General features: G+C 39.4%; 1 protein-coding gene across 3 annotated transcripts in view; it reads right to left on the reverse strand.

Annotated features, from left to right (window-relative positions):
* Positions 1-13,520, reverse strand: part of STAG2 (STAG2 cohesin complex component) — a 167,629-nt gene that overhangs the window by 124,002 nt on the left and 30,107 nt on the right. The window contains exon 2 of one of the 3 annotated variants that reach the window (XM_065556625.1): positions 13,149-13,224. The exons of the other annotated variants lie outside the window; for them this stretch is intronic. The gene's annotated coding sequence lies outside the window, so the exon portion shown is untranslated. The remainder of the gene's footprint in view (positions 1-13,148; positions 13,225-13,520) is intronic. 3 annotated transcript variants of the gene reach the window in all.

A 13,520-nucleotide genomic window follows, 5' to 3' on the forward strand; every position in this document is an offset into this window, starting at 1 on the left:
GATACTTTTTTTTAATATCCTAAAAACTACCATAAAAGTTGGGCATTATTCAAGTCCAGCAGTCCTTTCAATTCTGGAAAGGACTACTTCTGGCAGGTTAAGAATTGTGGTTACTGAAAGAGCTGTATATCTTGCTGCTTTTACAAAACTCAGGAAGAAAATCCAATTATTTGTTTTAAAAAGGTAACAAATAGACAACTGCTTTCAATTTGTCTTTACGTAAATTCAATATGGGGGATTATCAAAAGTACCTAAAATTTAAAAGCAAAAAATGTCCCATTGATTGTCAATGGGACTTGTGTTCCTAAATATCTTAGGTGCTTTTGAAAAGTCTTCCCATAAAGCCTTAAAGATACTATGCATTAAGCTTATTAATGCTAATCAACCAAAATTCAAACTGAACTGAAGGGTTGCCATGGTATCAAAATGTTTAAACTGCAACAAAATTTGCCCTCAAATAATTCAATCCGTAATCCATCTTCTTGGGGGGGGGGGGGGGGGGGTCAAGAAATAATAAAGGATAGTGTCTCACCAAGATAAGAATGAACAGTCATTCTCCGGACACAAAATGTCAAGTGCATGATGGAAAAAAATTCCCAAAATTCACTGGTTCCACTTCTTATATGTATCTTTTATTTTGCAATAAAAAATTATCAAGTAGTTAATATTAAGTGAAGAGTTTAAAATCATCTAAAACAACTACCATGGTATCTATTACTTCAGCCCCCCAGATGATGTTCAAGAAAGAAAGAAAGACTGAGCAGTTGCTGTCACCTTCTCTTCAGTGCTGTTCTCCTGCTTTTATCTTTTGCAAAAGTAGTAGAAGCAGCAGTGCCAGACAGATGTCTCAAACAAGTTACATATGCTATGAATTTCTCTCTCTCTCACACACACACACACACACACACACACACAGAAGAGAAATACTCCCTACTATCCCAGCTCACTAAGTTATGAGAATTCCTTCACACTCAGCATACCATGAAGATCATGCTAAGTGCATAGGGCTCAAAAGGTATCAATGAAACTACTTCAGCTATTTATTGTCACTTTCACCTACACACATGAAAATTCTCAAAGGTAAATAAGTATTTGGGGGGGGGGGAGAACAGGCTTCTCTGAAGGCTGTGACAAAAATACGCACTACATATTCAACATCCTTTTGCTATTGCTTCTCTTATACAAGACATACTAATAGACTACTATTGGGGTCACTCTCTTCTAATAAGTTGTCCATTTTTACAGATTTTTATTGCAATTAACACTAGTTATTGGAAATAAGATGACATTTTACTGTGAAATTTTAGTTTCCATATTAGTTTAATATTTGTAATCAGTGAATTTTTTAATATAGCAAATCAAATCTGACTCATCTCTGGGTTAAGGTGAGGAATGTATCTCAAATAATCTGCTTCTACCAGTATGGAAAACTGCTCCAGCCACCCAGTTTGAATTTTTAACCCAATATTTGGACTTGTATAATCCTGTGTTTTACCATTTCTGTTGATGCTTGATATGACATCAACAACTACTTTTTTTTTTAATTTATTAGATATCAGGTACTACACCAGCTACTGAGTTTCCCTGCTAATTTTTGTGGCTTCACAATTATTTTACTGTTTCTTTTCACTGTTTCTATGTGAAAGACCCACAAAAACAGGAGAAATTAATTAACTATACAAGAGCAGCAATGAAACTGTCAAAACACAAAGGGCTGTCAAGTACACAAAGGAAACAAACTGAAAAAGAAAAATTCCTACTGGTTTCTCTAATTTCTTTCAGTTATATCAGGGGTCGGCAACCTTTCAGAAGTGATGTGCCGAGTCTTCATTTATTCACTCTAATTTAAGGTCTCTTTCTATAAGTCTATAACAGTGGTCTCCAAACTTTTTTGATTACGCACCCCTATCAGTAAAAAAAATTGAGTACGCACCCCCTGCCGCGCTGGCTCTACCATTTTTGCCAAAGCAAAAAAAAAAAGAAAAAAAAAAGAGCAAGCCGCTCGGACTCCCGCCCAAACTGCTGAAGCAAAAATAAAAAACTGCTCCTCCTGCCGCGCACCCCCAAGGATCCTCTTGCGCACCCTACTTTGGAGACCACTAGTCTATAATATATAACTAAACTATTGTTGTATGTAAAGTAAATAAGGGTTTTAAAATGTTTAAGAAGCTTCATTTAAAATTAAATTAAAATGCAGAGCCCCCCGGACCAGTGGCCAGGACCCAGGCAGTGTTAGTGCCACTGAAAATCAGCTCGCGTGCTGCCTTTGGTACGCATGCCATAGGTTGCCTACCCCTGAGTTATACTAATCTTAGGTATTACTTGCAACGATAGCTGGCAAAAAATTCAGACAGAAGAGTGATTAAAGTTCACAGTATCACTTTTAAACTGCTATATTCCTTCTAGTCTTTCCTTTTCTGAGGCAATACACCATTAATGATGTTTTACTTGAATACTACGTTTGCGCTAAAGAATATATTTCTCTAAAAACTGTATTCCATGATGTTCACCAGTAACAGTGCTCAAATTTTCAATTTTAAGGCATTAACTTTTTTATAACTATTTATTCAATGTCAGTGTTTCTTCATTCTAATGAGGTAGTTAGCCACCAATTACAGAATTAATATTCAGCACACTCTGAATCAAGAAAAGTGGTGACTGCCCAAGATTCTGCTGTGACTTATTGCTAGCAGATGTGCTTCTTGTTAAGGATTTTACCAATAGCTTGTGATCATTTCTCTCATAATTCTAGCATCATCTTGTTAAGTTTACAGCCTGTTCAAAGAGGTATTTTTAAAGTTAAAAAGACCATTTTTTTCATAATTCAAACACTTTTACTGTTATTTATAGTAACCCTCTTGATATTTGAAACTGAAGTCTACTTTTTCAAAAATATTTTTTCAGTTCCACATTAACTTGTTATTGTGGGGTTGCTCATGAATGCTGGCATGCAGATGCATGGGGCAAAAGAACAGCTTAGGAAACAATTTGGTTTAGAAATTCAAAACGGAGATAGGTTAATTTTTTATTTAATAACTTAGCATTTTATGGGATAATGTTAACTAGTGAATTTTTCAAAATATGTGCTTCAAATCCCCCAAGTACTGATCTTTTAATAAGAATGATGGATTGGCACTGAATTACCTTGTGTCACGCTAATCTCTTTAGATTGTGAATATAGCATGTCAATCTTGTGTACTGCATATTTAGGGTTACCATATTTCAGCAAGCAAAAAAAGAGGACGGGAGGATCCCCGCCCTAGCCCCGCCCCTAACCCGCCCACTTCCCGCCCCCCACAGAACATCCAACCCACCTCCCCGCTCCTTGTCCCCTGACTGCCCCCTCCTGGGACCCCTGCCCCTAACTGCCCCTCAGGACTCCACCCCCTATCTAAGCCTCCCTGCCTCTTGTCCCCTGACTGCCCCCTCCTGAGACCCTCCTCCCATCCTAACTGGCCCCCTAGGATCCTACCAGCCTGAGCCGTTCGTCCCAGCATGCTTGTCCCGGCACGCTGGGCAGCAGTGAAGGAGGAGCGGGAGAGGAGCTCCAGACTGCCGGAGGCGAACTGCGAATGCAGGGAGGGAGGGAGTGATCTCTGCTGCAGGGGAAGCGGAGGAGGGGCTCTCTCTGGCTGTTGGAGCCCCATGTAAATGGCAGCATCCAGCCGGCTGCCCTGTTAGCCGCGCGTGCTCTGCATGGGGGGGGGGAGGGGAGAGGGGAAATCCGGACATTTACAAATTCGCCCCGGACGCTATTTTTAGCTCAAAAAGCTGGACATGTCCAGGGGAATCTGGACGAATGGTAACCCTATGCATATTCAAAAGGGCTGTTACTGTTGGGAATTGCTGTTTATCTCAATAGGCAACAGAAAAGTCAAATGCTGTTGTCTAGACAAGTAAGATTAAGAATACAATTTAACTTATTTCAAAATGGTCTGCATTTGAAAATTTCCAGAATTTAAATGAAGTTTTCTGACAGACTCTACATTAAGTAGATCACATGACAAACGTTACATGTAGCCAGTAGTAGCAATTATGTGGTGGTGATTTCATAATTTTTTTTATCATGATGGACCTGTTAAAAGACATTTAGATATAACAGAATCTGGTCACAATCTGACTATATATTGTTAGGATAAGATGTAAAAAGTTTGTTTACATTTGCAGAAGATAGTGCTGCCCACTTCTTGTTGACAATGTCACCTGAAAGTGAGAACAGGCATTTGCATGGCACTGTTGTAACCGGCGTTGCAAGATATTTACATGCCAGATGCGCTAAAGAGTCATATGTCCCTTCATGCTTCAATCACCATTCCAGTGGACATGCGTCCATGCTGACAGCAGGTTCTGCTCGATAACAATCCAAAGCAGTACGGAGCGACGCAAGTTCATTTTCGTCATCTAAGTCAGATGCCACCAGCAGAAGGTTGATTTTCTTTTTTGATGGTTTGGGTTCTGTAGTTTCCGCAGCGGAGTGTTCCTTTTTTAAGGCTTCTGAAAGCATGCTCCACACCTCATCCCTCTCAAATTTTGGAAGGCACTTCAGCTTCTTAAATCTTGGGTCGAGTGCTGTAGCTATCTTTAAAAATTTCACATTGGTATCTTCTTTGCATTGTGTCAAATTTGCAGTGAAAGTGTTCTTAAATGAATGTGTGCTGGGTCATCATCTGAGACTGCTATAACATGAAATATATGGCAGAACGTAGGTAAAACAGAGCAGGAGACATACAATTCTCCCCCAAGGAATTCAGTCACAAATTTAATTAATGCATTTTTTTTAAACGAGCGTCACCAGCATGGAAGCATGTCCTCTGGAACAATGGCCGAAGCATGAAGAGGCATATGAATCTTTAGCGCATCTGGCACGTAAATATCTTGCGACGCCAGCTACAACAGTGCCGTGCAAAATGCCTGTTCTCACTTTCAGGTGACATTGTCAACAAGAAGTGGGCAGCATTATCTTCTGCAAATGTAAACAAACTTGTTAGGGCGATTGGCTGAATAAGAAGTAGGACTGATTGGACTTGTAGGCTCTAAAGGTTTACATTGTTTTGTTTGAGTGCAGTTATGTAACAAAAAACCTACATTTGTAAGTTGCACTTTCATGATAAAGAGATTGCAATAGAGTACTTGTATAATGTGATTTGAAAAAAACACTATTTATTCTGTTTATCATTTTTACAGTGCAAATATTTGTAATAAAAAATAATATAAAGTGAGCAATCTACACTTTGTATTCTGTATTGTAATTGAAATCGATATATTTGAAAATGTAGAAACATCCAAAAATATTTAATAAATTTCAATTGGTATTCTATTGTTTAAGAGTGCAATTAATCACAGTTAAATTAATCGTGATTTTTTTTTAGTTAATTGTGTGAGTTAACTGATTAATCGACAGCCCTAAAAACCATTTTTATAAACAATTCTTTGTTTTGAAAGAGTAATTTTAATAACCCTGGTTAAACACTTACTGGTTTAAGTCACAGCAATATAAACCACCCAGTACAAAGTTTTGTTTTAAACTGATCACTGATTTTAATCAACTTTTCCATTTGTACCTCAATTACTTTCTGAAAAAGGTGTATTCTCCTTTGTTGATACGATCATTAAAAACACATTGATTTACAACTAAAGCCTTTACACTAGATTTGTTGCATCTTTTTGACTCCTAGGAGGGTACAATATAATTATATGCTTTTATTTAAGCAACTATATAGTTTAATATTTTCAGATTCTTATTAAGTGTACATTTTAGAATTAAGAAAATTATGACTTATACATTGCTTATTTACTACTATTATGCCATATTTATAAAGCTTGACCTCAGAAGTCAGACTGGGGGGGGGGGGGGGGAGGGAGGGGAGATATCTTTCTACTGAAAAGCCGCCTTTAACTGAAAATTTTTGATAGAGGCTCATGATTTAGCATCTTTACTTTTTATGTATATGTTTTAATAGGTTATAAGTAGTTTAGGCCTTTAGCATATTTTGTATTAAATCCAGATTATTTTAAACAGATTTTTAAAAAGAAAACTTTATAATTTAAATGAAAAGAAAAATCAATATTTATCCACCCTGACACTATTTATGTCCTCCATCTTTAGCAATTACGATATGTAAATTCTGAAAAGAAAACTATAGCTTTTTTGGACAATAAATATGAATGCTAAAGTTGTGAGGGTTTTAACAAAATTATATATAAAGATTCCAATGTCACTGACTGATGCGTGTCAGAGATTCCACACTGTTTTATGGTATGGATTGTGCTTAGATTAAGTTTCTTAATACCCTGCTGAACAAGGATGCTGTGGATCATAAATATTGATATCTCATCCCTTGCAATTTCATAAATGTGAAGAGTACGACTAATAACTTCATTCCAAGGATATTTATTTGGCATCAGAGCATGAAGATAATTCATCTTCATCCTTAAACCCAAAACGAAGAAATATCAAGTTTTAGAGAAGACGACTCAAGGAGACATTAGTACCCAACTTAATTACATGACAAGAAAACTTCTGTCTGAGTGTAAATGAGGTCTGGCAGTTATTCAACCTCATTTCTACTTAAAACATTTCCTCTATAGCAAGGGTAGGCAACCTTTGGCATGCGTGCCAAAGGCGACACGCAAGCTCATTTTCAGTTGCACTCACACTGCCCAGGTCCTCGCCACCGGTCCGGGGGGCTCTGCATTTTAATTTAATTTTAAATGAAGCTTCTTAAACATTTTAAAAACGTTATTTACTTCACATACAACAATAGTTTAGTTATATATTATAGACTTATAGAAAGATACCTTCTAAAAACGTTAAAATGTATTACTGGCACACGAAACCTTAAATTAGAGTGAATAAATGAAGACTCAGCACACCACTTCTGAACGGTTGCCAACCCCTGCTCTATAGGGTATGAAAATTCTTGATAATTAAATGCCATCAATTTGGTTCTGTAATGGGACGAGCCTGCAACATCTTTTTTCATAGAAGAGTGTTTTTTTATTTCTGTTAAATACTTTTGAGTTCACAAAAGTAGTGACTCTACCATTAAAGCCACGCCCTGACTACCATTAGAACCCTATTTTCTTAATATTGTCCAATTTTAATTAGAAAAAGGTCACATACACTCAACCAAGAGGTTAGGAGAAGAATTTTTCCTTAAAAAATGTAGAAACAAAAAAATAAACTTTACCTTTCAACTTTACTTAATCCAAACTATATTTATTACATCTATTTTTACAAGGACTTGTGCTTTTTTGGCCATTTTTTCTTGTTACGGGAAACGTTTAAGAATGCCAAATTTCACATATGTATATAAATCTGTAAACACTCAACATACAGTAGTTTTCACAAAAAGGACATTTTTCTAGATATCAATGATTCTTCATTATTATGGAATGGATCTCTACCAAAAAGTCATTAAAGTGATTTAAGCTTTAATTACTATGTAATTAAAACTTCACATGCCAAACATGTAACTGTGTTCTAGAACTGCCAGGAAACTTGCAAGCTTATTATATCACATGGGAAACATCAGTCAGAGAAACAGAATGGTGTGCAAGCACCTTTGGCAGCTGTTACACTTGCTAAGTTCCAACCAACCAGGGGGGAGAGCAGAGTGGGATGGGGCACAGAAGGAATCAAAGAGACTGGCAAGCCAGAAGCAGGAACGCTAGGACTGGTGTTAGACCATCGAATGGGGCTGCACCTTGGGAATGACTGGCTGGGGTCTGAAATTGGGGAGCCAGGACTAGACTGTAAATCCAGAAATGAGACTGAACAGTTGGGAGGCTAGTCAGGCGAGAATACCAACAACACAACAGGAGATACCAGAGGACACCCACCAAAGAAATCTTTAATGGACAATCAAACCATCACCTTATAGTGCCTAGTGCTTTACACAATAAGAAGGAAGAGTCTGGCATAATATCAAATCAGGTTTAAAAACAAATAAATAAAGGAAATTCCAAAACTAAAAAACCTTACAAGTCAAATCATTTCAAGATATGGATATGCCATTACCCATTATCTGCAAAAATAACCTATGTTGAAAACTACAAAAACAAGCTAAGAGTAACAAATCTGATATCAAGCTCAATCCCAATTTATAAAAACAGTTTAAATACCCAATGACTAGCCCCTAAGCAACTATAACTGCTCCTGTAACAAGACAGTAACAAGGACTACTAAGTATAAATTATTCATACAGCTCTCTCTCAAAAAAAAAAAATATAAAACTCCAGCGGATCAAAGCAAGTTCGATATAACGCAGTTTCACCTATAACACAGTAAGATTTTTTGGCTCCCAAGGACAGCGTTATATTGAGGTAGAGGTGTATTAATGTAAATCTAAATCGATACTGCGTAACAGGTAACACTCCATTTTCAATTACAATGGTAGTAAGCTCAGGTCTCAAAACATCAACAAATTCAGGGGCAGAGTTAAGGTTTTCTGGGTGCTAGTTATTAAGAAGGTTTCTGTTTAACGGTCTGTGTGTGAATTGAGTGTTAAGGTCAATGTCAGAATTGTTTATGGATGTGTTTAACAGTATATCTTCTCTTGCATTACATATAGCAACCTTACCGGTAATTTCATTATTTTTGGTTATAGAGTAAGATTAATAACCTACAGTTCTCACATGGTTTTAGAGAACTTCCAGCGTTTACTTTGATTTCCTCTCCTAATACTAACAAAAAGACAAGCAGGAGTCCAAATTAATCAGCCTTCTGGATACACAGTGAACAGTTAGAGCAGTGGTTTTCAAACTGCAGGTTGCGACCCAGTACTGGGTCACGGAACGTAAGGTACTGGGTTGCGGCAGCTCTGCTCAGCACCGCCGACCGGGCCATTAAAAGGCCCGTCAGCAGTGCTGCCTGGCTAAGGCAGGATCATTCCTACCTGTTCTGACACCACGCTGTGCCCTGGAAGCAGCCAGCAGCAGGTCCAGCTCCTAGGCAGGGGGGCCACGGGTCTCTACACGCTGCACCCACCCCCAGCCCAAGCACCGGCTCCGGGAACCGGCCAATGGGAGCTGGGGGGGGGGGGGGCAGTGCCAGCGGGGCGAGAGCTGCGCGGAGCTGCTTGCATACCTCCGCCTAGGAGCTTGACCTGTTGTTGGCCGCTTCTGGGGCACAGCACGATCTGCGGTGTCAGGACAGGCAGGAAGTCTGCCTTAGCACCCCCACTGTGCCGCTGCCCGAGGTAAGCCTGCGCCCCAGTCCCCTACCCCAGCCCTGAGCCCCTGCACATCTCGGATTCTTTTCCTGCACCCTCATCCCCAGCCCCACCCCACAGCCTGAACCCCCACCCACACCCTGAATCCCTCATTCCCGGCCCCACTCCACAGCCCTCAACCCGTGCCCCAACCCTCTGGCTCCATTGGGTCACGGGCATCAACAATTTTCTTCAACTGGGTCGCCAGAAAAAAAGGTTGAAAACCACTCAGAGCAACATGAAGCCATTCCTACCTCAAAGGTTTCGAGCTGACTCCACTGGATTCCCAATACATGCTGGCGTAGAGCACGCTCCTCGATCTCATGTGTATATAGAGTTGCCATAAATGGCTTTTATTACCAGTAAACACTTCCTTGTTCACACTGGAGGATAATACATGTAGTAGAAGGATATTTTTCTTTGTAAGTCATGGTAATACAAATAATATATAGGAGCAACAAACATGGACCAGGACCATATTGTGCTAGATTCTACAAATGGGGGGGGAGCGGGGAAGTCCCTGCCCCAACGAGCTTACAGTCTAAATAGCTACATTTTATATCCTGGACCTTCTAATTTTTTTATACATTACTACACATGACTATATCCTATCATCCAGGGAGTAGACTGAACTCAACTGTGATACCTACTACTCCCCAGAACTTAAATGATTGAAAATAAACGTGATAGCATATTTTCACCTTGTATATATTAAAGGTCGGATAAAATTAAATTCAAATCTATGACTGGCTAATGAGGCAACTAAATTGTTATCATTACCGTCCTGTTACATTCAAGTAGCAATGGTTAAATGTGTATTGATCTCCAAAAAGTCAACTTAAACAAGTGACTGTGTCAAGATCTGCATACGGGAAAGAGTGACAAACTAGAAACACGAAAGGATGCAAGGAGATAAAAGAGTTTGTGTTTTATTGAATATGGGAGGGAAAAGAGTAGAAAGTTTCACAGTATGTGCTACTGTTCCTCTTGTGTGCCTTGAAATTAAATTATTTAATGCCAATAATCTTAGATGTTGCATAATATAAAAGAAAATATTTTTTCACATGAACCTGAATTTCCTAAAAATATGCATACAAAACAAAAAAGGTTTCTGAATGACATATCAAAGTGGCCAGTGAACTTAAGAGATGAAATACTACTAAAAGTAGAAACTTTTTCTTCATTTGCATATTCTCCTGTAGGGCATAATGAAAGAAAAACAATGATTTGTATGTAAATATATCAAAAAATGTATCAGGAGTTTCACCAGCTTTACCAGTACCAAGCAGAAAGAGCTGTATGTAGAAACAAGGAACACAGGCATGATCCCAGGAAAGAACCAAACAGGAAATAAATATACTTAAGAGGGGGAACCTGAACAGACACAAAAAGCAGATGAACAACGAGGAGTCCGGTGGCACCTTAAAGATTAACAGATTTATTTGGGCATAAACTTTCGTGGGTAAAAAACCCATCTGAAAAAGTGGGTTTTTTATCCACAAAAGTTTATGCCCAAATAAATCTGTTAGTCTTTAAAGTGCCACCGGACTCCTCGTTGTTTTTGTGGATACAGACTAACACAGCTACCCCTCTGATAAAAAACAGATGGATGAGGTAGAGGCAAAGATGATGATGACTCCAGTGGTACAGTGGCTACGTGGCTCTGATTAAGTGTTCTTTACTCATTTTTGAGAACTATATCCCATAAATAGAAGGGACAAGGAGTGCTGTAGGAGAAATGCATTAAGTCCCTGGGGAAAGGAGGTGCCTTCAAGTTGTTCTTTAGCAACTACTTAAGGCAGATTACACCATTAAGCACAGGCAGTGAGAGGATCACCACTATGCATAGCCTTTGGGAGAGTGTCACCAAATGCCTCCCTGTATTTACACCCTACACACCACTGAAATAATCTTTGTACAAAATATGCCTTGTGAAGTATCATTTGAAAACTAAAATTATGACTGAAATGAGTTTACCAGACAAAGGGCAAGCTGACGCCTCTAGCCAGGTGTGAAAGTTGATTGGCAATCACCAGTCAAGTGGCCATTCTTCATCAGGGAAGGGAGGCAGAAGCAGACTGATCTCCATTTTGCAAACGACATGGAATCTCTTTCACAGTGAGACTGCCATGTCTCCAGCCTCACAGCTGGAAGGAACTTTATCTAGGGCAGGGGTGGCCAACTTGAGCCTGAGAAGGAGCCAAAATTTACCAACATACATTGCCAAAGAGCCACAGTAATACATCAGCAGCCCCCTATCAGCTCCCCCCTCCCAGCGCCTCCCACCCACTGGCAGCCCCGCCAATCAGCACCTCCCCCTCTCGCCTGCACGTCCGAATCAGCTGTTTCCTGGCATGCAGGAGGCTCTGGGGGGAGGAGCGGGGGCACGGACTGTGGCAGAGCCAGGGGTTGAGCAGTGAGCACCCCCAGCACATTGGAAAGTTGGCGTATACAAGGAGCTGCATATTAACTTCTGAAGAGCTGCGTGTTGTTCCAGAGTCACAGGTTGGACACCCCTGATCTAGGGGTAACCCTCTGGAAAATGCTTTGAAAGAGTGACTGGACAATAAAAGTGAGGGGCAAAAGCACCCCAGGTATTCTCTTTGTATCTCTCTTACTCGCTCTTTCACCTAAGATGACAAAGGAACCAGCCCTTCGGACTTTGGGGCCAGATGCCAACTTGAGAATTTGGTCACTTATATTGCTGGGAATGTGTGGTAAGGATTTTACCTTGAACTAAGTCTAGATTATCAAATCTTAGCTACTAGGAAGCGTTTTATCTTTATTTCTCTTATAAACATTTCTGAATTTAATACCTTGTACTTGTACTCACTTAAAAAATCTCTCTTTGTCATTAAACAAATCTATTTCATTCTTTAATCAAAACTAATCCAGTGTTGTGTTTAATCTGAACTGGTTGGTATCTTCAATTAAAGCAGCAAACTACAGTATATTGACCCTTTACAGGGGCAATGGACCTCTATTATCTGAACTGTCCAGGAGACGAGTGGATAGTGCAGAATATCAGTTTCCAGGGAAAATCCAAGACAGGGAGTGTATTGGGGTTACCTTGCAAGAGGTAACCAAGGCTGATGGAAGCCAGAGCGTTGGCTGGAATGTGGTGGACAGGTTGCAGCTATACACAGACACTCTGCGTGTGACTGGCATTCTTGTTTGGCTGTTTGTGAGGCACCCAGGTTGTAAGCTACAGCAGCAAAGGTTTGTGAGGCACCCAAGGTTGCAGGTGGTAACACAACCACTTTACTAGTCTGGATTGCACTCCAGAATATGACAGAGAGTGAAAGGGAAATGGGGTGAGGAAGACTGTATATGACATTTCAATTTTCAGAAAATTCTACATTTTATAATTGCCAAAACAAACTCAGAAGTAACCCCCCCCCTTAAAATATTTCAGTCACCAAGACCATCTTTGAAAAGATATGCATATGTGTATTTTGGAAAGGTATATTGGAAAAAGAAAATAAGAGATCCAACTTGAGATTAAAATTAAAACAAATATTTTAGTCCTAAAATGTTGCCTTTCAGTTGTGTACGTTATTTACAGAGAAATCATATTAACATTAGCATACCTCCAGTACCAAAAACCAGACTAATCACTATTTCTTTTAATTATGATGGAAAGAATGCTGAAACCAACAATTAAGGTTTAATTTGTTAAGAGGATTAACAAAATTAATTCTGGCAAATATGACACTTTGGTGAATATGGCATTTAATCAGTTTCTGCACAAAATTTTCTAACATTTATAGTTACAAAGATAAACCTTTGAAGGTGTACAGAAAGTAAACGAAGTCTATGGTTTCAAGCTATTTGTTGGAAGATGCATAGATAGGTAGAACCACAGAACCAACAGCCAATCTGCACTGGGTGGTTCTCCAAAACTATGGAGAAGAATACATTGCCTATTTTCCTTACCCAGTGCACTTTACAGTAGCAGTCCCTTTGGTGCTTTGTCACTACTCCCGCTGCAGTGCTCCTGCACACCCATCATCTGTGGGGATAAAGAATGGATGGCAAATCTGTCTTACAGAAGATCCTCAGCATTCAAATCCTTACTAAACATCAATATCCAGAGAGCTCCCACATAGTCATTTTTTTTTCAGCTAACAGGCTGTTTGCCTTCCTAGCACGAGTTCCCAAAATCCTTCCTCAGCGACACACTATAAGAGGTCCTCAATTGCTCAAAACCAGGCAATATCCGTCCTCTGTAGGATGTGAACAGTCTCCGTTCATTTCAAAGTATTAATTCTGAAGCCTCTCTGCATCTTAGTTTACCCTTAAATTGTG

The sequence above is a fragment of the Chrysemys picta genome, chromosome 9 (genome assembly GCF_011386835.1).
Source record: "Chrysemys picta bellii isolate R12L10 chromosome 9, ASM1138683v2, whole genome shotgun sequence".
NCBI lineage: Eukaryota > Metazoa > Chordata > Testudines > Emydidae > Chrysemys > Chrysemys picta.